This window comes from Myotis myotis, unplaced genomic scaffold (assembly GCF_014108235.1).
Source record: "Myotis myotis isolate mMyoMyo1 unplaced genomic scaffold, mMyoMyo1.p scaffold_m19_p_1, whole genome shotgun sequence".
NCBI lineage: Eukaryota > Metazoa > Chordata > Mammalia > Chiroptera > Vespertilionidae > Myotis > Myotis myotis.
In genome coordinates this window covers 128889562-128917452 of record NW_023416313.1, presented here as the reverse complement: position 1 = coordinate 128917452, position 27891 = coordinate 128889562, and the positions used below count along the sequence as shown (strand labels likewise).

The window sequence follows — 27891 nt, the reverse complement described above, 5'->3', positions numbered from 1 at the left end:
AATAATTGTTTTTTAAATATATTTTATTGATTTTTTTTTTTTTTTTTACAGAGAGGAAGGGAGAGGGATAGAGAGTTAGAAACATCGATGAGAGAGAAACATGGATCAGCTGCCTCCTGCACACTCCCCACTGGGGTCGTGCCCGCAACCAAGGTATGTGCCCTTGTCCGGAATCGAACATAGGACCCTTGAGTCCGCAGACTGACGCTCTATCCACTGAGCCAAACCGGCTAGGGCGCAACGAAAATAATGTTATGGTTGGGGGTCGCCACAACATGAGGAACTGTATTAAAGGGTCGCGGTATTAGGAAGGTTGAGATCTACTGATATATTTGAACACATACATCATTTGTTTTAGTCATCACGTTTTTAATATTTTTTTGTTATTTTTAAAGATATGGTTGTAATGTATTGTTTATGATGTGGTATGTCTATTTCACAATCAAAATATTTTGGCATGGTATACTTTGCTCTTTTAAGGTAGTCTTAATTGAACTGTTTTTGAGTTGTGTAAGTTGTATTTTATAGTTCTTGGTGTAATATACTTAGAATTTTGGTGCATAAGTCACAGAAAATTTATGTATTCTGGATTGTCCCTCTGTTAAACATGCTCATTGTTTTATTTTGTTGTAGAGAATAGTTTTGGTGTATGTAGTGTATCAATTTGTTAGGATGCTGGAAAGAGTGAAGATAGCAATGAGCTGGGGCATCTTATACAGGGATTCTTTTTTAAAATCTCTACCTGAGGATATGTTTTTCTTGATTTTAGAGGGAGGGAGGGGGAGAGAGAGATAGACAGACACAGACATCGATGTGAGAGAAACATTGATTGGTTGCCTCTCGTACTTGCCCTGACTGGGAGTTGAATCTGCAACCTTTTTGGTGTATGGGACGATGCTTCAACCAGCTTAGTTACCCAGCCATGGCTTTACAGGAATTCTGTAACTGGGACCATATCTGTGACTGGATTCTGCTTTTGGGACTTTATGATTTATATAATATTTCCTAATTTTCAGAGCCCTTTTACATTGTCATCTGATTCATTTGAAGTAGTTAATCAGATTATTCCCATTTCACTGATGAAAGTATAATCCAATTAAAGTATTCAGTATTGTTGAAACTGGAAAGCAAGTTTCTTTGCTTTACTTAAAACCTTATCTCTACCTTCAAATTATACTCCAAGTATAACCACTTGTTAGTACTTAAAATATAACCATTGTAGTCTTGGCTACCACATTCTCTTACCAGGACTCTGCAAGAGCCTTCTGAATGGTGTCCCTGCATCCTTTTTGTTTCACACAATTATTTCCCTGTGCAGAATGGTCCAGTTAAAATGTTCCTCAGCTCACATCACTCTCATACTTGGAACACTCCAATTAATGTTGCTTACGAAGGCCTACAAAATACCCTGTATAACCTGGTGTCTGGGTGTTTTTTCAGCCTTTTCAACCACTTTTCCCCTCGTTTGTGCTCTTCTGTCCATACTCACCCCACAGGAAGAAATCTATTCTTGTTTAGGGGTTCTGCACATTATGCTCCTTTCTGGAATGTTGTTCTTTCTGTATGTCCTCGTGGTATGCACTCTCTCACTTCAGTAATGTAATGTGTCTGCTTAAATATCACCCTCTCACAGAGGCCTTCTCTCCCTTCTTGGTCACTCTGAAACAGGCATCCCCATCATTGTCTGTCCTTTCCACTCCTTTGTTCTTTCCTTGTGCTTAACATGACCTGATGTTACTTATTCATAGTCATTCTCTTATAACATGGCATAATGTGTTCCTGAAAGTTACCATACTATGCAAAATTGTAGCAAGGGGTTTATGGGCAAAATAGGTTTAACGGGATCAATGTTCAAAAATGTGATGCATTAAAAAAGCATACTAACCCAACAAAAGTCATAGCATAACATATTAAATGGTTAAAGAGTGCATGAACAATATAATACATATGACATTTTACCTTGACAAAGATCTGAAATAGGCTTGTGGAAGTGGACATCTGTTGAAAGGGTTGCAGCTTGTAAGTTATTGTGACGTGATGGAACGAGGGTTATCTGAAATAAACCTCTGAAAGTTGTAACACCAATCGTGGATGAATATGACAAGTCATACAGTGAACTGAAGTAGTTGGCAGATGTTTGAGGTGTGTGTGTGTGAGTGAGAGTGTTGCTTTGTGAATTCCTGTGAAGCTTGGTTCAGCTGGGTGCAACTATTGTTTCCCAAGGTGAAATCACTTGTAAGTAGATGGGAAATTTGTGTTCTCAAATTTCCTGGTACATCAGTAGCACTCAAGCAAATTTGTGTTTTCATAACAAGTATTATAGCAGAACTGCTGTAATTTATTAGTTAACTAGAGGCCCGGTGCACGAAATTTGTGCACTGGGCGAGGTGGGGGTGTGTGTGTCCCCTCAGCCCAGCCTGCACCCTCTCCAATCTGGGACCCCTTGGGGGATGTCCGACTGCCGGTTTAGGCCCGATCCTGGGGATTGGGTCTAAACTGTCAGTTGGACATCCCTCTCACAGTCCTGGACTGCTGGCTCCTAATCGCTCACCTGCCTGCCGGCCTGGTCGCCCCAACTGTCCCCCCCAACCCCCACTAGCCTGGTCGCCTCTTACTGACCCCCCTGCTGGCCTGGTTGCCCCACGCAGCCTGCTGTTCAGTCGTTTGGTCGTCCCTCACTAACCCCCCTGCCGGCCTGGTTGTAGGCAGCCATCTTGTGAGGGTATGAGGGTTAATTTGCATATATAGGATGTTTGCATGTCTTTTGTGGAATATAAACCACGAGAACAGGTAGTGCATTTGTTTTGTTAATGATTTTATCCCTGTATATCACTGTTGTCTACAACAATCTTAACAGCTTGTAATATTTTTATATATGGGTGGACAAAAGAATATTGGAATTGTCATAATTTAAGGGAAATGATTGCAGTTTTCTTGAACGGTGATTCTCAGATTTGAAGGTGTATACTATATCCTGGGAATCTTGCTAAAATGCATATTCTAGTTCAGCAGTCCTGGGGTGGGGCCCAAGGGTCTGCCTCGTTATTTTTTTAAGAGAGAGTGGGAGGGAAGGAGAGAGAAGCGTTGATTTGAAAGAGACACATCAATTGGTTGCCTCCTGCACACACCTCAACTGGGGCCAGAAATCGAATCCCCTACCCTCTGGTGCTTGGGCTAGTGCTCTAACCACTGAGAACACTGGCCAGGGTGGGTGTGCCTCTTTTTAAAAAGATCCCAGATGGTGCCCACTTTTTTGGCTGCATGTGAATAATGAGGTTCTAGAATCAGCACTGTTCAATGAAAGTATAATGTAGGCCACAAATGCAAATCACACATAATTTTTAGTAGCCATATTGAAGTAAAAGTGAAGTGAAATTAAATTGAGTATATTTTATATAACCCAATATATCTAAAGTATTATTTCAACATGTGCTTGATATTTTAAAAACGATTCTCTACAATCTTATTGTGCAAGGTCTTTGAAATCCTGTATTTTAGTTTGTTACTAGCAACATCCCATGTGCCTACTTGCTACATGTGTGATCAGTGACTACTGAATTGGACAGCACAGTTCTGGAGAACATAATCACCCTTTTCTGTCCAGCTTTACACATATTCCTGTTTCTCTAAAGAAACATTTTATGTGCCTTATTTTTGAAACATTTATTCAAGGCAAGGTTGGAATTAATAGATTCTTGAACTACAGGCATCCTTTGGACTCTGCTGGTAGGGGGCCTTGCCTTTGATTTGTGTTTAAAAAAAAAAAAACATCTGGAAAGTACAATAAAATGAGGTGTGACTGTACATAGTGCTTGTTGTAGTAAAATTTTTCTTTGTTAGTACACATTTATTATAGAAAATTTAGAAAATGGCAGAAATGGGGAAAATAAAATTGCCTCAAATCCTATCATTTTGAAGTTAAATCATTAGTTTCATAGGACTCATTCTTAAGCCATAAAATGTCTGAAGGATTTTATAAATAGTCTTTCCAGGATTTTTATTAAAATGCTTTCATATTGTGTTACAGCTTTTTTCATCTGTCATTTAATATTTGCATAGTGGACTTAATAGATACTTGGTGTTAGCAGTAACAATCTAAGAGGACCAACTAGGAATACTTTTTAGTTAGTGCTTAGAGAATATTAATACTTGCCTTATCTCTTATGCTTAACTAATGACTAAAATCTTCTTTCAGTTAGTTTTGTTTTAAATCCAGGCTCTGATATTTGTAACTAAGTAACCTTAGACACACTACGTTATCCACTCCCGAAGATTGTTGTGAGGTTAAATGAAATTAAGTACATAAAACACTAATAAAGCATTTAGCTAATAGCCTGGACTGTGACCAGTGTATTATTAGGTTTACTCTTATTTGACTAATGAAGAGTTAGTATCAGATCAGTTTTAGGTCTCAAGCCCCTGCTTCCTTCTTCCTTTAGAGTTAGGAAGGAAAATACTGGTAGTTTGGCAAGAGCAATTTTAACTTGGTACCTGCTCTGACCCAGGACGTTGCAGTTCAGGGACTTTTAGGATAGATGAAGTAGTTTAAAAAAACTGCAGATCTAGGAGAATACACACAGGAGGAGGAAGAACTCTGAACTGGACATTAGGAAATGTGAATTTTATCGTTAGGAATCTAGAAGTTAGAGTGCCGTGTGTGTGTGTGTGTGTGTGTGTGTGTGTGTGTGTGTGTGTAAAAATTTTCCAAATCAGATGTTTATGTTTTCTTGAGTCTTAAAGAATTTTCTTGATTCACAGATTTGTGTGCATTACAATTTGTACAATTTGTACACATTAAATATTAAAATTAAACATTAAATAGCTAACTTAGTATTCTGTGGTATGGACATCTAATACCCCAGATCATAGCTAATGCCAGATAGCGGAGAAATTTCTAAGCATATTTGCATCTGGACAGGTAAGATATATATGGGTAGTATCTGGAGCCACCATTATTGCTTTAGATCAGCGGTTCTCAACCTGTGGGCCGCGACCCCTTTGGGGGTCGAACGACCCTTTCACAGGGGTTGCCTAAGACCATCGGAAAACACATATATAATTACATACGAATTCGTGCACCGGTGGGGTCCCTAGGCCTGGCCACCGATCGGGGCCTTCTCACCCAGACCCTGTTCGGGGCCTGCCTGCAAGGGGAAGGACCGTGGGAGGTTGGCTGGCTGCCAGAGGTTGGCTGATTGCCGGAGGTTGGCTGTGGGAATGCACTGACCACCAGGGAGCAGCTCTTGCATTGAGAGTCTGCCCCCTGGTGGTCAGTGCACATCATAGCGACTGGTCAACCGGTCATTCCCGGTTGTTTGGTTGTAATGGTCGCTTAGGATTTGGATATATAGATATTGTTTTTGTGATTAATCACTATGCTTTAATTATGTTCATTTTGTAACAATGAAATTGGGGGTCACCACAACATGAGGAACTGAATTAAAGGGTCGCGGCATTAGGAAGGTTGAGAACCACTGCTTTAGATAAAGTCTTTGGCACTCATATTCTCCCACCTCACCACCATCCCCCAGTCCCTGAGTCATCAAACTGTCCTGAGACAGTTAAGTGGTAAACTTCATTTAGCTTTCTATCTGTTTGAGAAATAGTCTTCACCTGAGTTATTATACTCAGAGTGACTTCAGGTGTTAGCAAATAGTTTTCTTGAAATGACCCTTAGGAACAATTGCATTTTAAAAGAAATGTATGTTTAATTTATGTTGATATATTTAGGTAGTGCTAGCCTTTTGATTTAATCTTTGATTACTTCTGAATTGTGTGACAGTATGTTAGAAAAGCATGACATAATGTTGGCATCTTCTGAAAAAGTTTTGACCTGTACTATACTCACAGGAGTAATCCTTTCTGATAGCCAAAAAGCAATACTAGTAAAATGTGAATTTGGAATATTTTGGCTTGGATGAGGACAGGATTGCAATACTAGTAAAGTGTTTTGCATTTAACACTTGATTGTGAAGAAAAATTTTGCAGACTCTTCCAACTTCATAAAAATGTGCTGGTTGATCATGAAAACATTCATTGCAATAGGGAAAAGCTAGGGAAGTTGGAATACAGTATGATGGGCTGTTAGAAGTAGTTTTCTTCTAAAAGACTGCCTGCAGGTTTTGCTATGATAGTTAGGTCAGGTTTCTGTTTCTGCTACCCTATTGGCTCTTTATCAGGGTTTTAAAACATTCATGTTTAATTTTGTATGTATGGATAATGAGCCTCATCATGGGACCTTTAAATTACAAAGAATATTAAGGGTTAAGTCACAAGGCTGTACTTAATTTCATATTTTTGTGTAATTATGTTCTGTCCTTGTTGCTTTCATTCTTCAGACCCTATTCTTTGATTTTCAATCCTATCTATCTATCTGGTTAGACATGCTTCATTATAATGGTCCATAGATAGCTTCCTAAAATCTTCCTAGCTTGAATATTCTCTGTCCTTGTTAGTGCTTGGGAAGTCATCCTTGAGGTGTGTGTTATGTGTCTTCAGTCACCTCTGACTTTTGGTGACCCTGTGAGTGATGTCCACAATGTCTTGTCCTCACCAGCCCTACTCAGCCCCTGTGGACTCATGCGGATAACTTCTATGGAGTCAATCTATCACATACTTGGTTTTCCTTTTTCCTGCTGCCTTGTTTTTCCCAGCGTTACTGTCTTTTCCAAAGAATCCTTTCTTATGATGTGCCTAGGACAACTTAAGTTTTGTCATATTTGCTTCCAGTGATATTTCAGGGTTAATTTGTTCTAGGACCCACTTTTCTAGGACCCACTTGGCTGTCTTTCTAGCGGCACAGAGTATCCGTAGAGCTCTCCTCCAGCAACATATTTGAAATCTATTTTTTTCCTATCAGCCGCCTTCATTGTCCAACTTTTGTAATTGGAAATACAGGGGTGTAGATGATCTTAGCCTTGGTCTCTAATAACATGTCTTTGCTCTTAGTGATTTTTCCTAATTCTTACATTGCGCCCTTCTGAGTCTCAGCCTTCTCTTCATTTCTTCTCTTCATTGATGTTCAAATGCAGTCCTGCTTTGGCACTTTTTTTTTTTTAATATATTTTTGTTGATGTCAGAGAGGAAGAAAGAGGGAGAATGAGATAGAAACATCAGTGATGAGAGAGAATCCTGAATGCCCACTACTGGGGATCGAGCCCGCAGTCCGGGCATGTGCCCTGACTGGGAATTGAACCATGACCTCCTGGTTCATAGGTTGACTCTCAACCACTGAGCCATGCCGGCCTGGTTGCTTTAGCACTTTCTTGTTTCAGTTTCATCAGAAGTCGTTTCAGATCATTGCTACTTTTCACCAGTAAGATGGTGCTATCGCATACCTTAAATTACTGCTATTCCCCCAATTTTTACTTCTTCCTGAGTCTAGCCTAGTTTTTCCTATGATATGTTCTATGTACAGATTAAACAGATAGGGAGATAAAATGTGCCCTTATCTGACACCTTTGTCTATAGGAAACCATTCTGTGTCTTGATATTCTGTGACAGTGACTTCCTGTCCACAGTAGAGGTTACACATCAGGACAATCAAGTGCAGAAGCACCTGCATTTCTTTCAGAGCAACTCATAATTTTTCATGATCCACTCAAAGGTTTTACTGTAGTCTTATAACCTAGTCTAACTTTGTGAAATTCTTTGAAGCACTGCAGTATCTCTGTAATCTTTTCAGTATCATTTAGATTGTTAATGGAGAAAAGCAGAGAATCTTGTAGAGAGCTGATTAGTGCAGTGTTACTTAAAAGACCCTTATTGGTTGACCTCTGGGTATCTAATATACGGTCAAAGCATCCTGTTAAGGAACTACTACCAAATAAAATTTAAAACCTAAAAAAAAGTCAAATTATAGAGCCAGAACTCTTTTCATATCGACTGTATTCTGATTATAAGAAAGTTTCTGCTAGAGATACATTGTTAACTTGATAACAAGTATTAAGGTAAAAAAATGTAAAGTGGAAAGAGCACCAGTCTTGAGATCTGGATGTTTTAGTTTTTGTTTTGCTGGTTATTAGCTTTTTGACTATGGGCAAGTCATATAACGTCTTGGCTGCTGCTTTTATTATTTTTTCCCCCCTTTTTTAAGCAAGGTTGAATTGATAATTTCCAAGGTCCTTTCCAAATAAATGGCTTGAGCGGTGTGCAGGAAAACTTTCTGATTCTGCTTTAATTTATGCTTTCAGGTATTAGCTGTGTGTCCTGCCATTTCATGGTAACTAAAACTCTCCCTTCCAAAGATATAATACAGTATGTTTGGCTGCTTATGTTTGTGTGGGAATCTTTGGAATATTTCCCACCAGTGTTCATTTTGCATTTCTTTCATGTTTATATAGAGAAGAGTAGAACAGCATGATAGTTTTCTTCACATTTATTAATTTAAATTGAGAAATAAAGTTGAACAATTTCAAGACTATTTTAAGCAGAAGTCCTAAAGTTTTTGCTATATGTACTATATATGCTGTAAAAATCACTTTTGTTTATATAAAGTGTTTAGTTTGTAACCTTGTAATATAGCTTTCTAATTTATTGTCTTAAGTTGCCCACCAAATATAGTATTCATTTTGTTTAAGGTTGAGAAATACTGACTTTGACTTTTAAAATACTGAGAATTAAAATTTTTAAACTTAATTTATTGCTGAAATACCAGTTTCTGGTGGGTTTACTTTAAAAATATTAAAGAACCCTGGACAGTATGCTAAGTGGTTAGAGTGCTGGCTTCACGACACACCACAGATCTGATGGGTCCCAGTCAAGGGCATGTGCCTGGGTTGCAGGTTCGATCCCTGGCTCTGGTCAGCATATGCAGGAGGCAACCAATTGATGTGTCTCTCACATTGATATGTCTATCTCTCTTATCCCTCCCCCCCCCCCACCCTCCCACTCTCTCTAAGAATCAATGGAAGAAATATCCTTGGGCGAGGATGAATGAAAAAAAGAGAGAGAGAAAGAGAAAGAAACTAATTTACATTCCAGAAATTCTTTTGTATCTGTACTTTAAATATACAGCCTTTTCTGTTTTTTTACTTTACAGATGAGATACATAGGGTATTATAAGATAAAGGCATGCAATTATCTAGTGCCATTTAAGATTGTGATTTATACTGGTTTTAAGTTTAAAGTACCTAAGCATACTGTAAGTTTTTTTTTATTGTGAATCTTTATTTAATCATTTTTGTTTACAACTGTAATTCTGTGAATTCAGTATTAACATCCTTGCCCATGAGCTTCTCTTAGACACCAGAAAAAATTTCAGCCTTTTATTTTACCTTGTTCTGGGCTTTATCCAAATGAACCTTCATGAGCCCACTGCCATGCCATTCTATGGGGATTCTTTTGCCCACAATCAAGAACTCTTGGATCACGTCATACACAGCAGTCAGAGTACAGCTTCTGGGACACTTTTGCTTATTTTTTGTATGGCTTTTTAGAGTTAGCTTGGGTAGAATTCTCCTCTGAGTGATAAAGACAATGTGCTTCCCACTCAGCTTTTTCTCCAACTCGTATAACCAGCTAGACTTGGATTTTCTGGAAAGATTTCAGTTAAGGAATAGGAACAAAGATTTTAATGGTTCTCCAACAGTCACCAACTTCAGTTTCCTTGGCTGGTGTGTCAGACTTAAACTCTTCCAGCTTCTTGCCATTGGGCTTCACGATGTTGTTGCTGAAACTGAACATGGCCTCCTTGGTGAGCACTGGCCTGGGAAAAAATAGTGTAAATGTTAATTCCTAAGTTGGTGTTTTATTTTTGGTGAAAATGGAATTTTCAAAATGCAGATATCAAGCAATTAATATTTGTAATGTGTAGGTTTTTATAGCTATGGAATGAGCGCTGAGGTTTGGGTGAAACACTCTGGTTTTCCACTTACTAGTTGAATGAGCTTAAATTCTCCTTTCATCTTGGTTTTCTTCACTTTGCTTAGTTTTTAACTTTCTTAATGCCATTCATTATCTTCCCTTGTATCCAGTATCCACTTATGAGTCTCTTAGATCTTGCCTCTGAAATAGTCCTTGAATCTCTTCATTTTTTTCTCAGACTATTATCCTCTTTTGCCTGAATTAAAGCATTAGCATACTGTTTTTTCCTTCCTCCCAGTTTATTCACTGCGTCAGAATTAACTTTTTTTTTTTTTTAATCCTCACCCGAGGATATTTTTCCATTAGGGAGTGAAAGAGAGAGAGAGAAATATCGATGTGAGAGAAACACGTTGATTGGTTGCCTCCTGCAAGTAACCCCAACCAGGGCCTGGGCTAGGGAGGAGCCAGCAACCAAGGTACATGCCCTTGCAGGCCAATGCTGTATCCACTGAGCCAAACCAGCTAGGGCCAGAATCATCTATTAAGAAAAGCATAGTTGCTCATTCTTTGTATAAAAATCTTCTTGTCTTCCAACTGCCCTTAAGATAAAGTATAAGTGTTTCAATAAACAGTTTGCTACATCTCTTTGTATTTTTCTAGCCTTCCTATATGCTTCAGTTCTTTGAAGATAATAAAAGTTCTGTCATACATAATGACTTACACACATGCTGTTTTCTTTTAGAATAATATCTGTCTTTCAGGCCCTTTTGCCTAGTTAATTCCTATTTTTCAGGCTTCAGTTTAGAAGTAAATTACCTCCTTTAACCTCCCAACCCCCAGTCTAGGTTAGTTAGCACATCTGTATTGCATATAATCCTTTATGGTGACTATCTTGTAGTGTCCAAAAATGAGCTTCTTGTTTTTCTCTATCAAACCTGCTGTTCCCATAGTCTTGCATTTTGTGTAAATAGAAACTACAGTAGGTCCTCAGTTACATCGGAGATCCGTTCCTAAGGCGCGTTGTAATTCACAAGTCGGAACCTATCTACATAAGCACCTACATCACTCACATGGAGCACATACACAGCAGTAATGAAGTGAAACAGTAAAAAAAATTTAGAAGAAATATAACAATTTCTGACCTTTACTTGTGGTAAATAAATAATAACATAAAGCACATATGTACATACTTAGGAATGACGAAACTTTTTTTTTTTTAAATAAATAAATGGGAGATGGTGATGTAACCACAAATACGTACATCAAGTCCGACGTAACCCGAGGACTGTCTGTATAGCCTCTCGGTTGCTCAGACCAATAATCTCAAGTCTCTTAACTGGTCTTTCTGCTTTCCTATTTTCAAACTCTAGTCTCAATGCAGCAATTGTATCAAGTCACTCCTTTGCTCAAAAGTCTATACAAAGGCCTGTAGGCCCTATGTGGTTTTTTTACTCCCTCTGTTATCTCTGTGACCTTAAGCCTCTTGATTCTACTCTTGCACTTCAGACACACTGACCTCTTTGTAGTTCCTCAAGCATTACGGGCACATTCTTGCCTCACAGTCTCTGTCTTTGCTCTTCCTTCTCATTAGATGTCTTAGATATTTTCTGTCATTTAGGTAGTTTGAAAATTATACATAAAATGGGTGATTTAGGCTAATTACCAGGGAGTAACAACATTGAATGAATTGAAATGGTACAAGCAAAGGGGATTTCTGTGACACTATGGTTCTTACTTAGGGCAGTAACAGATTGCTCAGATGCTTGGTTTCTCATAAATCTTTTCTCTTGCCAGAAGACTAAATACCTAATCTTAAAGGCTAAATCCAGTGCAGTTATTTAGGGTCTATAGAGGGCTGTTTGTTTTGTACTGTTTTTTATCAACAAAAAGTTAAAATATACTATGAACTGTACTGCCAGCAACCTTTTTATTATTAATATACTTTTAAAATTAGTTTACATTCAGTATTATTTTATATTAATTTTAAATGTACAGCGCAGTGGTTAGAAAATTATGTACTTTACAGAGTGTTCCCCATTGCTTCAAATACTGACCTGGTCCCATACGTGCTTATGAAGATACTAGAGGCCCCGTGCATGGATTCGTGCACTGGTGGGGAGCATGGCCTGCAAGGATCGGCCTGCTGTGGGAGCGCCCCTCCTCCTGGTCAGCTGAGCGGCACTCCTACTGTGGGAACACACTGACCACCAGGGGGCAGCTCCTGCGTTGAGAGTCTGCCCCCTGGTGGTCAGTGTGCATCATAGCGACTGGTCAACTGATCGTTCTGGTTGTTCACCATTTGGTCGCTGGGCTTTTATATATATAAATTATTCATTATATTCCCTATGCTGTAATCTACATTTATGTCTCTGTTCTGCAACTACCAATTTGCACTGCTTAATCCATTCACCTTGTAAACCGAGCCCCCAATCCTTCTGTCAGTCTGTTCTCTGAATCTATGAGTCTGTTTATATTTTGTTCATTGGATTCCACATATAAGTGAAATCATATGGTATTTGTCTTTATCTGACTTATTTCACTTAGCATAAGCATAATATACTCTATGTCCATCTATGCTGTCACAAAAGATTTCATTCTTTTTTACAGTTGAGTAGTAATTGTATATACGTCCCACAGCTTTTTATCCACTCCTCTGTTGATGGGAACTTGGGTTGCTTTAATGTCTTGTATTGCCACTAATCTTAATTTGTAAAATTTTCAGCGTTCTTTAAAACATGTTTCAGCATATTTCAGTGAAATCTATATTTGTTATATTTTAGAGAAACATTCTGCCTTTTTTTTTTCATGGTCAGAAACATATACCATTGTTTCTCAAACTATTATTCATGGACCACTTGTCCCAGAATCATTGGGGTGTTTAAAAATACCACTCAGTCCCACTTAAGAACGATTGAATCAGAACCTCACATTTAACATGATCCAAGTCGTGTTGATGTGCATAAAATTTTGACAAACACTGCTTTGTGCTATATCAGTGGTAAAATTATAATGGAGTGGAGGAACTAAGAATCCTCTGGCATGACTAGTGGCAGAAAATCTGAGATAAATTTTAATTTTGATTTTTTAAAACTTGTTTTAATTTAAATATATATAAAACTTTAAAAAGACTATAACTTGCCCTGGCCAGTATGGTTCAGTTGGTAGGAGTATTGTGGGTTCAATTTCTGGTCAAGGCACACAGGTTTTGGGGTTCAATCCCTGGTTGGGCTGTGTACAGAAGGTAACTGACTGATGTTTCTTTCACACATCAGTGTTTCTCCTCTCCCCCTTCCTCTCTCTAAAATCAATATTTTTAAAAAAGAGATTATAACTTAAAACTTTGATGCTAAGTTAACCTGGACCTTTTAAATCTGCAGAAGTATCCATTATTTTTTTCTGGAAGTAAATAATACATATTTTGAGTTTAAGTAGAATCCAGTTGGAGTTTTTAGTATTCAAGCACCTTCTTAGTGACATTTTGTTACTTAAGGAATTACTAGAGAATATTGGGAATATTTTTTGGTTCAAACCATAGAAATACAATATTGTAAAGCTTTTTTACAAACCTGTACTTTCTAAGGAAATGTCTCTCTTATCTTAATGCTTTGGTTGCATCAAAAAAATTTAAGGCCCGGCCAGCGTGGCTCAGTGGTTGAGCATCAGTCCGTGAACCAAGAGGTCATGGGTTTGATTCCCAGTCAAGGCATATGCCCAGGTTGCAGGCTTGATCCCCAGTAGGGGGTGTGCAGGAGGCAGCAGATCAATGACTCTTTCATCATTGATTTTTCTATCACTCTGTCCCTCTCACTTCCTCTCTAAAATCAATAAAAATATATTTTAAAAAATTTAAGTATTTTTTACAATAATTGTGAACTGTTTAACTGTTTTACATTAGCACTCAGGTTTTACCTTAAATGTGAATGGGTTATTTTTGGTTGAGGAAGGCTGTTTTTCCTTCCTACTAGTGAGAACTTTGCCACCACTTTAAACCATTTAATGTATAACGGTTTTAAGAGGTTGTCCTAAATGTTTGGGACTAGTAATTGTTGCATATTTTGGTTATACTTCTGAAGTGGCTATATAAGTCAAGATTATTTAATGTGAAACAGTCTTTTTCTAATAAAAATGGGTGTTACACCCTGAGGTGTTTAGAAATTAACTCATCAGGCATAATTTAGTGCATTTTTATTTTGTAAATTAAATTTATTGGGTAATAAGATTATATTGATTGCAAGTATACATTTCTGTGATAGTTGATCTGTATATTGCATTATGTGCCCATCATCCAAAGTCAAATCATCTTTCATTACCATATATTTGGCCCCTTTTACCCTTTACTGCCCCCCCCCCCCCCAATTCCCTCTGGTAACCACTATACTGTTAAATCTGTGTCTATAAGTTTCAGTTTTATATCCCACACATGAATGAATTCATATGGTTCTTAGCTTTTTCTGACTGACTTATTTTGCTTAGTATAATGTTCTCAAGGTCCATCCATGTTGTCCCAAATGGCCGTATTTCATCTTTTTAATGGCTGAATAGTATTCCAGTGTGTGTGTGTGTGTGTGTGTGTGTGTGTGTGTGTGTGTGTGTGTGTGTGTGTGTTTGTGTGTGTATCATATCTTCTTTATCCAATCTATCAAAGGACACTTTGGTTGTTTCCATGTCTTTGCCACTGTGAATAATGCTAGAATGAACATGGAGTGCATATATCTTTGTGAATAAAGGTTTTCAAATATTTAGGGTAGATACCCAGAAGAGGAATTGCTGAGTCATATGGTAACTCTGTTCTTAATTTTTTGAGGAAGTTCCATACTGTTTCCATAGCAGCTGTACCAGTTTACATTCCCACCAACAGTGAATGAGGATTCCTTTTTCTCCACAACTTCTCCAAGACTTGTTACTACTTGCCTTGTTGATAATAGCCATTCTAATAGATGTGAGGTACTATCTCATTGCAGTTTTGATTTGCATTTCCCTAATTGCTGGTGAAGTTGAGCATGTTTTTATATATCTGTTGGCCATTTGTATCTCTTTTTGGGAGAAGTGTCTGTTCAGAGCCTCTGCTCATTTTTTGATTGGGTTGTTTGTTTGGTGTTGAGTTTTATGAGTTCTTTATATATTTTGGATATTCACCCCTTGTGGGAACTGTTGTGTGCAAAGATCTTCATCCATTTGGTTGGTTGCCTTTTTGTTGTGTTGTTGGGTTCTTTTGCTGTGCAGAAGCTTTTTAGTTTGATACAGTCCCATTCAGTTATTTTTGCCTTTACTTCCTTTGCCTTTGGGATCACATTCATAAAATGTTCTCTACGACCAAAGTTCCTAAGTTTAATACCTATGTTTTCCTCTATGAAATTTATTTTGTTTTAGGTCTTATATTTATGTCTTTGGTCCATTCTGAATTACTTTTTGTACATGGGACAAACTGTAATCTAGTTTCATACTTTTCTAATTTTCCCAGTACCATTTTCATTAAAGAAGCTTTCTTTTCTTCATTGTATGTTTTTACCTCCTTTGTCAAAAGTTATTTGCCTGTGTAGAAGTGGTTGGGCTCTCAATTCTTTTCTATTGGTCTGTGTCTGTTCTTCCAGTACCATGCTGTTTTGATTACCATAGCTCTGTAGTATAATTTGAAGTCAGGTAATGTGATACCTGCGACTTCATTCTTTTTTCTCAGGAATACTTTAGCTATTCAGGGTCTCCATACAAATGTGGTGAGTTATTGTTCTAGTTCTTCAAAAAATGACATTGGGATTTTGATGAGGATTGCATTAAATCTGTATTATTGCTTTGGGTAATATGACCATTTTAACTATGTTGATTCTTCCAGTCCGTCAACATGAAATGTCTTTCCATTTCATGTGTCTTTTTCAATCTCTCTTAATAATGCTTTGTACTTATTAGTAGATAGGTCTTTCACATGCTTTCTTAGGTTTATTCCTAGCTATTTTATTCTTTTTGTTGCAGTTGCAAATGGAGTTTTGTTTTTCATTTCTTTTTTTTTGAAATTTCATTGTTAGTATATGCCATACGTGCAATATGGGAATGCAGTGTATTTTTGCACATTGGTTTTGTATTCTGCAACTTTACTGTATTTACTTATTGTTCCTAATAGTTTTTTGGTGAGATCTTTAGGGTTTTCTATATAAAGAGTCATGCCATTTGCAAAAAGTGACACCTTTATTTCTTCATTCCCAGTTTTTTTTATGTCTTTTATTTCTTTCTCTTGCCTATTTGCTCTGACTAGGATTTTCAGTACAGTATTGGCTGAAGGTTTGTCATATGTGGCTTTTATTATGTTGAGGCACTTTCCTTCTGAACGTATTTTATTGAGTGTTTTAATCATAAATGGATGTTGCATCTTTTTGTTAATTCTCATCCTAGGATATTTTTTCCATTGATTTTTAGAGAGGGGGGAGGGAGGAGAAGACAGAGAAACATTGATGTAAGAGAGACAAATCGATTTCTTGCCTCCTGCACGTGCCCTGACTGGGGTCGGTGTTGAACATGCAACCCAGGAATCAAATCCATGACCCTATGGTGTTCTGGCCAACGCTCTAACCATTGACTCACACTGGCCAAGGCTTGATGTTGTATCTTATGAAGAGCTTTTTCTGCATCTATTGATATGATCATATAATTTTTATCCTTTGATTTGTTAATGTGGTGTATTACATTGATCAATTTGCACCATTATTGTTTTGATCCATTCTTGTGCCCTTAAAATAAACCCTACTTGTTTGTGACATATAATATTTTTTTAATGTTTCGCTGTATTCACTGGGCTAGTATGTTGTTTAAGATCTTTATATCTGTATTCATCAAAGATATTGGTCTGTAGTGTGTGTGTGTGTGTGTGTGTGTGTGTGTGTGTGTGTGTTGTCGTTGTCAATTTTTGGTTATCAGGGTTATGTTGGCCTCATATCTTGTGTTAGGAAGAGTTGGAGAAGGATAGGTACCAAATCTTAGGATGTAGAATTCGGTATAATGAAGTCATCTGGTCCTGGATTTTTATTTTTTGGGGAGGTATTTGTTCGTTGTTTCAATTTTCTCATTGTTGATTGGTTTATTTAGATTTTCTAATGACTCAGTCTAGGATGGCTATATATTTCTAAGTTATTGAACTTGGTGTCACATAATGTTTCATATTATTCTCTAGGATGTTTCTTTGTATTTCTGTGATATCTGTGGTAACTTCTCTTTCATTTCTGATTTTGATTAAATGAGTGTTTTTTCTTTTTTCTTTAGTAAGTCTAGCCAGGGATTTGTCACTTTCATTAATCTTTTCATAGAACCAATTCTTTGTGTATTAATTTTTTGTATAGTCTCTTTGTTCTCTATTCAATTCTGCCCTTATTTTTATTACTTTCTTCTGCTGACTTTGGTCTGTTTTTGTTCTTCTTTTTCTGGTTCCTTTTGATGTAGTGTTAGGTTGTTTACTTGAGATTTTTCTTATTTCTTGAGATAGGCCTGTAATGATATAAACTACTCTCTTATTACTGCTTTCACTGCATCCCAGAAGTTTTGTATGTTGTATTTTCATTCTCATTTGTCTCTATATATCTTTTTTGTTGTTGTTATTGTTGATTTCAGAGAGGAAGGGAGAGGGAGAGAGAGATAGAAACATCAATGATGAGAGAGAATCATTGATTGGCTATCTCCTGCACGCCCCCACTGGGGATGGGGCCTACAACCTGGCATGTGCTCTTGACTGCAATTGAACCTGGGACCCTTCAGTCTGCAGGCCGACACTCTATCCCCTGAGCCAAACCAGCTAGGGCTATATATCTTTTGATCTCACCTTTTATTTTGTCAATTTTTACAAAATTTTTAATGGTATATTATTTAACTCAACATATTTGTGAGGTTTCTTTCTTTCACTTTGCAGTTGATTTCTAATTTCAAAGTATAGTGGTCGGAGAATATGCTTGCTATAACTTCAGTTTTAAATTTGTTGAGGTTAGTTTTGTGACCCACTATATGGTCCATTTTTGAGGCTGTTCCATGTGCATGGGAAAAGAATGTATACTCTGATGTACTGGGAGGAAAGGCTCTGTAAATGCCAATTATGTGCATTTAGTCTAATGTGTTATTTAGGGCTGATATTTTTTATTGATTTTCTGTTTGGATGATCTACCTGTGGCTGTTAGTGGGGTATTTAGGTCCCCTATTATGATTGTGTTTTGATCTGTTTCTCCCATTAGTTTGTTGCTCCCTGGCTCAGTGGATATATTTTGAGAAGTGTTATGTCTTCTTAATATAGTGTCCCCTTTATCATTATAAAATGTCCATCTCTGTCTTTTGTTACTGCAGTTATCTTGAAATCTATTTTGTCAGATATGAGTATGGCTACACCTGCTTTTCTGTGGATGTTATTTGCTTGGAGAATCATTTTCTATCTTCACTTTGAGTCTATCTTTGTCTTTGCAGCTTAGATGTGTCTCCTGAAGGCAGCATGTGGTTGGCTTTTGTTTTTTGATCCAGTCTGATACTCTGTGCCTTTATATTTAGGGTAATTATTGAAGTATGAGGATTTTCTATAGCCATTTTATCTTTTGTTTTCTGAGCTCTTTGTCTCTGTTGGTTCTTTTCCTTTGTGTTTCTGTCTGTCGTTTTTGTTTGGTGGTATTCCATATGTTTTTTCCTCTGTTTCCTCTTTTTAAGTGTCTCAGTTTTGGGGTTTTTTTTGTTTGTTTGTTTTTGTATGTGGTTACCATTATGTTTATGAAAAAGAAATTTTCATATAATCCTTTTTCTTTTGAATGTATCTGATCTCCATCCTCCATTGAAAATTCAGGCCTTTTCCCCCCCTCACCTTTTATGTTTTCCTTTTCACAAATTATCCCTGTTTATGCTGTTTGTTGATGATCTTATTGGTAGTTTTGTAAACTTTTGTTTTTTGTTTCAGGTGGAGTAACCTCCTTGAGTATTTCCTATAATGAAGGTCTTCTGTTGATAAATTTACTCAGTTTCTGTATGTCTGGAAAAGTCTTTCTTTCTCTTTCATATCTAAAGGATAACTTAGCTGGATATATTTTTCTTGGCTGGTACTTTCTTTCAGTGGTTTCAATATTTGGTTTCATTCTCTTCTAGCTTGTAGAGTTTCTGCTGAGAAGTCTGATGATAACCTAATGGGCTTTCCTACATAGGTTATTTTCTTTTTTTCCCTGGCTGCCTCTAGAATTTTTTTGTTTTTTTATGTGTGTTGGAGAAGGCCTTTTGAATTGAAGTATTTAGGTGTTTAGGTTTTATTCTTGGATTTGAGGATCTAGCTCTTTCCATAGGTTTGGAAATTCTCATCAAACTATCTGTTTGAATAGGCTCTCCATTCCCTTCTCTCTCTTTTTCTTCTGGGATGCCTATTATTCTTATATTGCTTTTTTCTGATGGAGTCAAATAGTTATCATAGAGCTTTCAGTTTTTTTTGTTTTTTGTTTTTTTTAATGCTCAAATCTGTGTCTTCTTCCCTCTGCATCATTTTGAGATTTCTGTCTTTGATATCACTAATTCTTTCCTCTATCTGAGGTTCAGCTGTATTTCCTGTGCTCACTAGTTTATTCTTGTTATCTTTTTATTGAGTGTTTGATCACCAGAATTATTTTTAAAGTTCCAAAACTTCCACCCCACCCCCCCGAACTGCAATCTTGAATTTTCTATTGTTTAAATCATATATTTTCATGTCTTTAAGTTTATTTTCTGTAGATTTTTCATTTTCTTTCTGAGCTGCTTCATTACCTCGGTTATTCATGGTATTGATGGATTCCTTCTATCAAGGCATGTATGTATGAGTGGCAATTCTCTAGGAGATTGATAAGTAGTCTTTCCTATATGGGAAAGCCCATTTTCAGTAGGTGGTGCTGAATCTAAAGTTTTTTAGCTCTCTTGCACTTCTCTGGCTTTTCCGATTTCTGCAATGTGGTGGAGAATGGCCTGTGTTTCCTGGGAAGGTGGATGCCTTCCCTATGATCTGGTCATTCTGGTCCTAGGGGAACCCCTCAGGAAAAATGCAATGGACAATGGGGCTCCAAATCCATGAAATCCCAGTGCTGTCCTCACAGCCAGGCACCACTGGCAGTGGGGATGGGGTGAACTGAGGGACCCCTGCTGCCTCCTTTGTTGCTTTGCCTGCCCCCTGCTTCCACCCCCCATACCCACTCTTTTACCTGATGCTGGGATTAGTTGTAGTGTATGCCCTTTTCTCAGAGAGGTAGTGTTTCTGTAGCATCAGTTCTTGGGTTTGCAGATAATGTGCTCTACAATCTAATAGGCAGGGTGAAGGGAGGCGAGCTCTGGGAGGTTAATAAGGGAAGGTGGCCAGGCTCTGGCTTCATGGCTTTGTGTCTCTGTCTGGAATGCTGATTGGCAGACAACCCTGGCTACACCTCTTTTTTTTGTCACTGCCCTGGTCACTGGGCTCAGCTGAAGCTCACACTGCTCACTCCTACAGGAATGCTAACTGCTTTTGCTCCTTCTGGCTGAAGGGAGTGCCATCCACAACCTGATTTTTCCCCTCTTAGCCCCACAGTGAGCTCTGAGCTGCAGGGCTGTGTCCAGCTTCTTTGAGTTCCTTTTCCTTTCACCTCCTTGGTTTGCTCCTTTAGATGTTTTAATGCATGGATCTCTCAGATGTGTTTGTGCATTGAGCAGGGAATCCTGTGTTGAATTATAGCTGTTCAAATTGTTGAAACTTCAAGGGGATCTCTCACGCTGCCATTCCTTTGATATCACTCTATATTTAATGCATTTTCAAACTGTATTAATGTCATACAGTATTATCATTACCTATATAAAGTATCTGAGATTTTGCAAGCTCAGTCCTTAGAAATGATTTTTCTTCAGTTTTATGTAAGCAAACCAACTTGTGTTGAGTTCACAATTTTTCATTTTCTCCTTGGTCCTTGTTGTACTTCATTGTGTCTAAGATTACAATTATTGATATTAATGAAAGCCAGTAAAATAATACTGAGTTTGCTTCAGAATTAATAAAATGTGGTATACTCAACAACTTCAAGGTGGGACTGTCCTGGGAAGTAAAGACACTTTGCAAAGAGTGGAACATAATTTTTATGCACTGTAGACTTTTTAGTTGATATAATTGGCAGACACCTAGAAGTCAATGGTTGATTGGAAGCGAAAGGTTAGAAAATGTCAGAAAATTGTAGTGAAGAATCTGTAGTAGTGGATTGGTACAAATCAATCAAGATGAATTTGTTGATATATAACAGATGGGCTGTGTAAAGTAAGAAAACATTAGGGGAAGCATGAGAGATTAGTATGGCATACCCAGTGGTTCTCAACCTTCCTAATGCCGTGACCCTAATACAGTTCCTCATGTTGTGGTGACCCCCAATTTCATTGTTACAAATTGAACATAATTAAAGCATAGTGATTAACCACAAAAACAATATGTAATTATATATGTGTTTTCCGATGGTCTTAGGCGACCCCTGTGAAAGGGTCGTTCGACCCCCAAAGGGGTCGCGACCCACAGGTTGAGAACCGCTGGCATACACAAATATATTGAGTACCTATTGTGTGCCAGGCACTTGGGATTTTGCAGATAAGACAATTACGACTGTCCTCAAATTGATAGTCTCTTAGGGGGAGATACATAATAAACTAATATATGAGTTAGAGAAAAGTGCTGCCTTATAGAAAAATAGAGCTGGATAAAAGGAAATAAGATAATTTTGGGACATATGGGTTGCTATATAGAAGTAGGTGTTGCTACATAGAAGTGAGGAAAGTAGGCATGAATAGGGGGTATAGGAGGAATATTCCAGGTAGAAAACAGTAAGTGTAAAGGCCTTCTGATAAGACTGTGCTTTGTATGTTTGAATAAGGCAGCAGCAGTGTAGCACCAAGTGTTTTTAGAGTTGGAAAGTGTTTAAAAATAATATCAGAGAGGTAGCAAGGGCCAGATCATGAAGGACCTTGTTGGCTTTGAAACCAATATAGGCTTTTACTAAGAGTAAGATGAGAAGTCCTTGGAGGATATTGAGTGACTTTATGTGAATAAGAGAAGCAGGAGATAACTTAAGACACTATTGCATTAGTTGAAGTGAGAATTCAGGGTGATACAATGGAAGTAGTGTGATTCTGGAAGTATTTTGAAAGTATCAACTAGTGAACTGGAAGTTCAGAATGACTCTAAAAATTTTTATCCTAAGCATTTGTAAGCTGAAGTTGTCATGTATTGAGATGAAGGCTATAGAACAGAAGGTTTGGGGTCTGAGGAGAATCAAGAGTTTTGTGTTTTGGTTGTTTTAGATCTGTAAGAATCCTGTTTATGCCACCAAATGATGTGGAGTAGGCAGATGGCTATGAATCTGGAGTTTTAGGAAGAGATTGGGCTGGAATCATCAGCACTTAGAGTGAATTTAAAACCATGAGACTAGATTTTATTTAGACTCTGGAAATTGAGTCAAGATCAGACTTTCTGTTGAAAGGAGTGGGTGTGTTCATATTTCACCAGCCGGAAGTTTGTCCACCCTTGCTATAAGACAGTTTTGGATTGATCCTGTAGTACTATGATGTTTAGAAATCAGGAACTAGCAAAGGAGATTGGGAAGGACCAGCCAGTGGAGTAGAAGAAGCTGTCATGGAAATAAATGAAGAAGTGTTTACATTGATCTTGTTGAAAGCAGTTTCAGTTGACTTGGAGGAGTGAAGACCTGATTGGGATGGATTTCAGAAAGTAGGAGGTGAAAAGGTGAAGACAGTGACTAACAAACTATCCTATATAATAAAAGCCTAATATGCAAATCGACTGAATGGTAGAACTACCAGTTGCTATGACGTGCACTGACCACCAGCGGGCAGACACTCAACGCAGGAGCTGCCCCCAGCCCGCAGGCCCCAACTGGCAGCAGGGGGCAGGGCAGGCAAGTGGGGGGTGCCAGGCCAGCCAAGGCGGGTGCCATCAATGGCTCCCGATCGTCCTGCCGGTCACCCTGCAGAGAGAGGTGACCAGCGGCAGGGGGCAGGCAGTGCCAGGCCGGCCAAGGTGGGTGCCAGTAGGGGCCCCCCAATCACCTTGCCAGTTGCCCCACAGATTGGCCCTAGGGACCCTACCCTTGCATACATTTTGTGTACCGGGCCTCTAGTTTGTAATAAAAGGGAGATAAAGAACAAAATTGGCTGGATAGGATCTGGGTTAAAGGAAAGGGCTCTTTTTTTTCTTTCTTTTTAGCAGATGGGAGCCCCTGAAGCATATTGGTATGCTGATGAAACCTGTTCAGTAGAGTAAAAAACTAGAGGCAATTGCTAGAGCAATGTTGAGATTTAGTGTGAGAATTAAAGGATTGGCCCTAGATTGGAGATTGCAGTTCATTGGTTATAAAAAGGCAGCTTATTACTTTTGTAGTATATATACTGATTAGTATTGGCTGTTTAATTATAGCTGTAGAGATCACTGGCACCAGGGGTGTGTGTGTGTGTGTGTGTGTGTGTGTGTGTGTGTTTTCTTTTAGAATCAATTTTAGAGGAAATGGGGGGGAGAGAGAAACATCAATATGAGAAACATTGATCTGTTGCCTACTGTATATGCCTCAACTGGGGCTTGAAACTGCAACCTGGATTTATACCCTGACCGGGAAGCAAAACCCCACCTCCTTTTGGTGTACGGGGCAATGCTCCAACCAACTGAACCACATTGGCCAGAGCTGTAGCACCAATTTTTAAGTTACACATGGGAAGGTTTATTTGGACTATACAGCAGGTTCTCTAATGATGTTTTTGTTCAGTGCTGCTTCATTATAAATACCAAGTTGATGAGATGCCATAGGAACTTAACTTTTGTTTATATCAATTATCCTATTGTAAAATTTGTTTCGTTACTTGTTTTACTTAAAGTCTCAGAATTAACTATGATGTTGAGTGAGGACTTCTGTAGTTGTTTAATGGGTCTCCTTAATGATTTCAAAATGCAGTCTTTGGTGCCATGCATGCTCTGCAGAAGTGCCTTGCAGGTCACTGTGAGGAGCACGAAAAGAGAGACCCAATTTCACTTCTCTTTTAAATATCTGTTCTGGGTAAGATTCATTTGGAGTTTCTTTTCTAAAGGTTTTATTGAATACCACTTTTCAAAATATTTTAATTTGTATTCTGTAAATATGAAACGATACATGTTATAATTAAAAGAATTGTAATGCTAGGTGATGATCTGCTATAGCACTACAGAATTGTGTATTACCCTTTCTCAGTCACATTATCCTCTAGACAGCCCAACCCCACTCCCTCTCCTTTCCCAGAATTGTCCTGATAAATGCACATTTATAGGTTTTCTTTTGATAAATATTTAACCAGAAATGAAAAGTTCACTTTAAATGGTGTCCTTTAGAAAAGGATATCTTTTTAAAAAAAATATATATATATTTTATTGATTTTTTACAGAGAGGAAGGGAGAGGGATAGAGAGAGCTAGAAACATTGATGAGAGAAACATTGATCAGCTGCCTCCTGCACACTGCCCACTGGGGATGTGCCCGCAACCAAGGTACATACCCTTGACCAGAATCGAGCCCGGGACCCTGGAGTCCGCAGGCTGACGCTCTATCCACTGAGCCAAACTGGCTAGGGCAGAAAAGGATATCTTTAAAAACTTTACATGGGGGTATGTGCTCAGGTCTCTCCTCTTGGCATCATTTCTAGATTCCTATTTTCAATATCACTAATCACTAATTCTTCCATCCATCTGGTTGGCTTTTTCCTATGCTCAATAGTTCACTTCTAATTTTCTTAATTGCATGCTTCATTTCCAGGATTTCTGATTGGTTTTTGTTTTAAAGTTTTAATCTCTTCGGTAAAGTACTCATTTTGGTCATTAATTTGTTTTCTGAGTGCACTGAATTGCCTATCTATAGATTCTCACATCTCTTTGAGTATTTTCAGTAGTGTTGTCAGTAGAAAGCAAAATGATTTCTTTGGAGAAAGTTTTAATGCTGACTGGAGTCCTGGTGTTGACATAAAAGAAAAGCCATGGAGATTAGACGAGTTTGTAGGAGTGGTTAAATATACATTTGTGGAAATACCAAGTTTAGTGGCTATAGTGAGGAGCCATGATGAAAGCACCTTAAGCAAAATGGACTTCATGATTAGGGTCAGTGAGAGAACAAAACCACATCACCTATGCTTGTTAATAGGCAGGAGAATAAAAGGAGTAGTCACACTCGGGTTTAAATCACAACTACTTTTTTAACCTGGTTTACTATTTATTTATTTATATTGATTTTAGAGAGGAAAGATAGATAGAAACATCCATAATGAGAGAATCATTGATCGGCTGCCTCCTGCACACTCCCAAGTGGGGATCAAGTTTGCAACCCAGCAGGTGCCCTTGACCAGAATCAAACCTGGGACCCTTCGGTCCACAGGCTGATGTTCTGTCCACTGAGCCAAACTGGCTAGGGCACCTGGTTTACTTTTTAAAACTCTTTTTATTTTGAGATAATTGTAGATTTGCTAGCAACTGTAAAAAAAACCTACAGAGAGATCCAGTATATCCTTTATTCAGTTTGTCACAGTGGTAACATCTTGCATAATTTTCTCTCTATATATAAAAGCCTAATATGCAAAGTGTCCCCTCGGGAGTTTGACCAGGAGACCAGGAGTTCAATTGCTCACTATGACATGAGCTGACCACCAAGGAGGGTAGCGCAGAATGAAGGCAGGCCCCAGCAGGCAGCCAGGGAAGGGAGGTCCCGATCGGCAGCCAGCAGCCGGGGAAGGGAGGCCCTGGCTGGCAGCCAGAAGGCCTCGATCGCCGGCCAGGCCTGGGGACCCTACCCGTGCATGAATTTCATGGGCCTCTAGTAATAGTATATTATACAACCAGGAAATCAATATTGATACAACCCACTTATCCTACTCAGATTTCACCAAATTTACATGCCCTTATGTGTGTGTGGATTCAGTTCCATGCAGTTTTATCATGAGTAGATAATCATGATTACTGCCACTGCCAAGTTACAGAATAGTTCTTCATAATGTCTTGTGCTTCTGTTTTATAGCCACAGCCACCTCATTCCATTCCTCTCTAGCAAACACTAATCTGTTTTCAGTCTCTATAATTTTGTCATTTCAAGAATATTATATAAATAGAATCACAGTATGTAACTTCTTGAGATTAATTTTTTTAACTCAGCATAATTCCCCTGAGAAACCAAGTAAATAGGTATTAATAATGCATTTCTACTTTATTGTTGAGTGGTGCTCTATGGTGTGGTATATCTCAGTTTGTTTAACCATTCACGGTTGACATTTGGATTGTTTCCAGTTTTTGGTTATTACCAATTCAGTTGTAAATTGATGTACACATTTATGTATGAAATAATTTTTAATTTCTCTGTTACAAATGCCTGAGTATGATTGCTGGATTATATGGTAGGCTAGCTACTTAACTTTTTAAGCAGGAATCTTCACTTGCTGTTGTCAGTCTTCAGACTACATTATAAATTACTAGAGGCCCGGTGCACAAAATTCATGCACAGGTAGGGTCCCTGGGCCTGGCCAGTGATCTGGGGCGACTGGTGGGATGATCGGAGGGGCCCCTACTGGCACCCACCTTGACTGACCTGGGGTTTGCAGGCTGGGCACAGCTCCTGTGTTGAATGTCTGCCCCCTGGTGGTCAGTGCACATCATAGCAACCGGTCATTCCGCCGGTTACTCCGCCATTCAGTCAGTTTGCATATTAGGCTTTTATTATATAAGACCAGTGGCCCGGTGCATGAAATTAGTGCACGGGGGTGGGGGTTTCCCTCAAGCTCGGCCTGCACCCTCTCCAGGTGGACATCCCTCTCGTAGTCTGGGACCACTAGCTCCTAACTGCCTCTGCCTGCCTGCCTGATTGCCCCTAACCCCTCTGCCTGCCTGCCAGATCTCCCCTAACCTCTCTGCCTGCCTGATCGCCCCTAACTGCCTCTGCCTGCCTGATCTTGCCCCTAACTGCCCTGCCCTGCAGGCCTGATCTTGCCCCCAACTGCCCTCCCCTCTCAGCCTGACCTCGCCTCCCACAGCCCTCTTCTGCTGGCCTGATATCTCCCCCAACTGCCCTCCACATCAATCTGGCCCGCCATGGTGGCTGTCCTTGCGATCGCGCACCTTCTGGGCCAGGAGGCTGCTCCCGAGATCAGCCAGCAGTGAGGGCAAGAGCGAGGGCGGCCAGCTGAGAGAGGACTGCCGGGCCAGTACTCCCTCTGTCGGTGGGATCCTCCCAGGCCCTCACACAGGGAGCCAGGCATGCTCGGAGGGCGGGATCTTCACAGAGTCCTCACAGGAAACAGGCCAGGGAGGGCACCTCAGGGCCAGTGGGACTGAGGGAAGTGCGGTGGAGGGGCTACCTCTGTCGGTTTGGTTGAGCCTTCGGTCATTGTGGATGTTACGGACCCTGGGTTTTTATATATACTAGTAGATTACTCTTGCCAGAATTTAATCTTCATGTACAGTCTTCGCTCCAATCACATACTTCTGTAAGTCATTACACAAATACCCAAATTTTTTTAAGGAAAGGCATTTTACTGGATGCTAATTTAATGTTTAAGTATTAGTATCTAATGTGGCATGATTAGTAGATGTACCATACTTGCTTTTCATTATGCTCAGAAAAGAATATAAACAACTCTTCTGGATAACCTATACTTTTATATTTGGTTGTTATATTCAATGGAACAAATACACTATTTATTCAGTATATTATGGCAATTTATTTTTAACCTACGAAACTCAAGCATATTTTTACAGAGGTACATTTTGCTGCTATTCTTTTTCACACATAAAAATTAGAGTGCTATCCTGGCTAGTGTGGCTCAGTTGGTTGAGTGTGTCCCATGCACCAAAAGGTTGTGGGTTCAATTCCAGGTCGGGGCACATGCTCAGGCTGCAGGTTGGGTCCCTGGTATGTAGGGAAGGCAACTGATTAATGTTTCTAACGCACATTGATTTTTTTCTCTCTCCCTCTTCTTCCCTCTTTCTCTAAAATCAATAAAAACATACTTTAGAAAATTATTGAGTGTTCAAAAAGTAGTGACAATCTAGAATCTGAAATTTATAGCAAAGTGGCATAATGTACTATATATACTGTCATTGTCA

At 38.8% G+C, this 27891-nt stretch overlaps 1 protein-coding gene and 1 pseudogene across 10 annotated transcripts in view; one reads left to right on the top strand and one right to left on the bottom strand.

The window, feature by feature from the left end:
* WAC (WW domain containing adaptor with coiled-coil) overlaps positions 1-27891 on the top strand; it is a 103702-nt gene that overhangs the window by 10283 nt on the left and 65528 nt on the right. The gene's annotated exons all lie outside the window — the stretch shown is intronic.
* Positions 9186-9684, bottom strand: LOC118677176 (annotated as a pseudogene).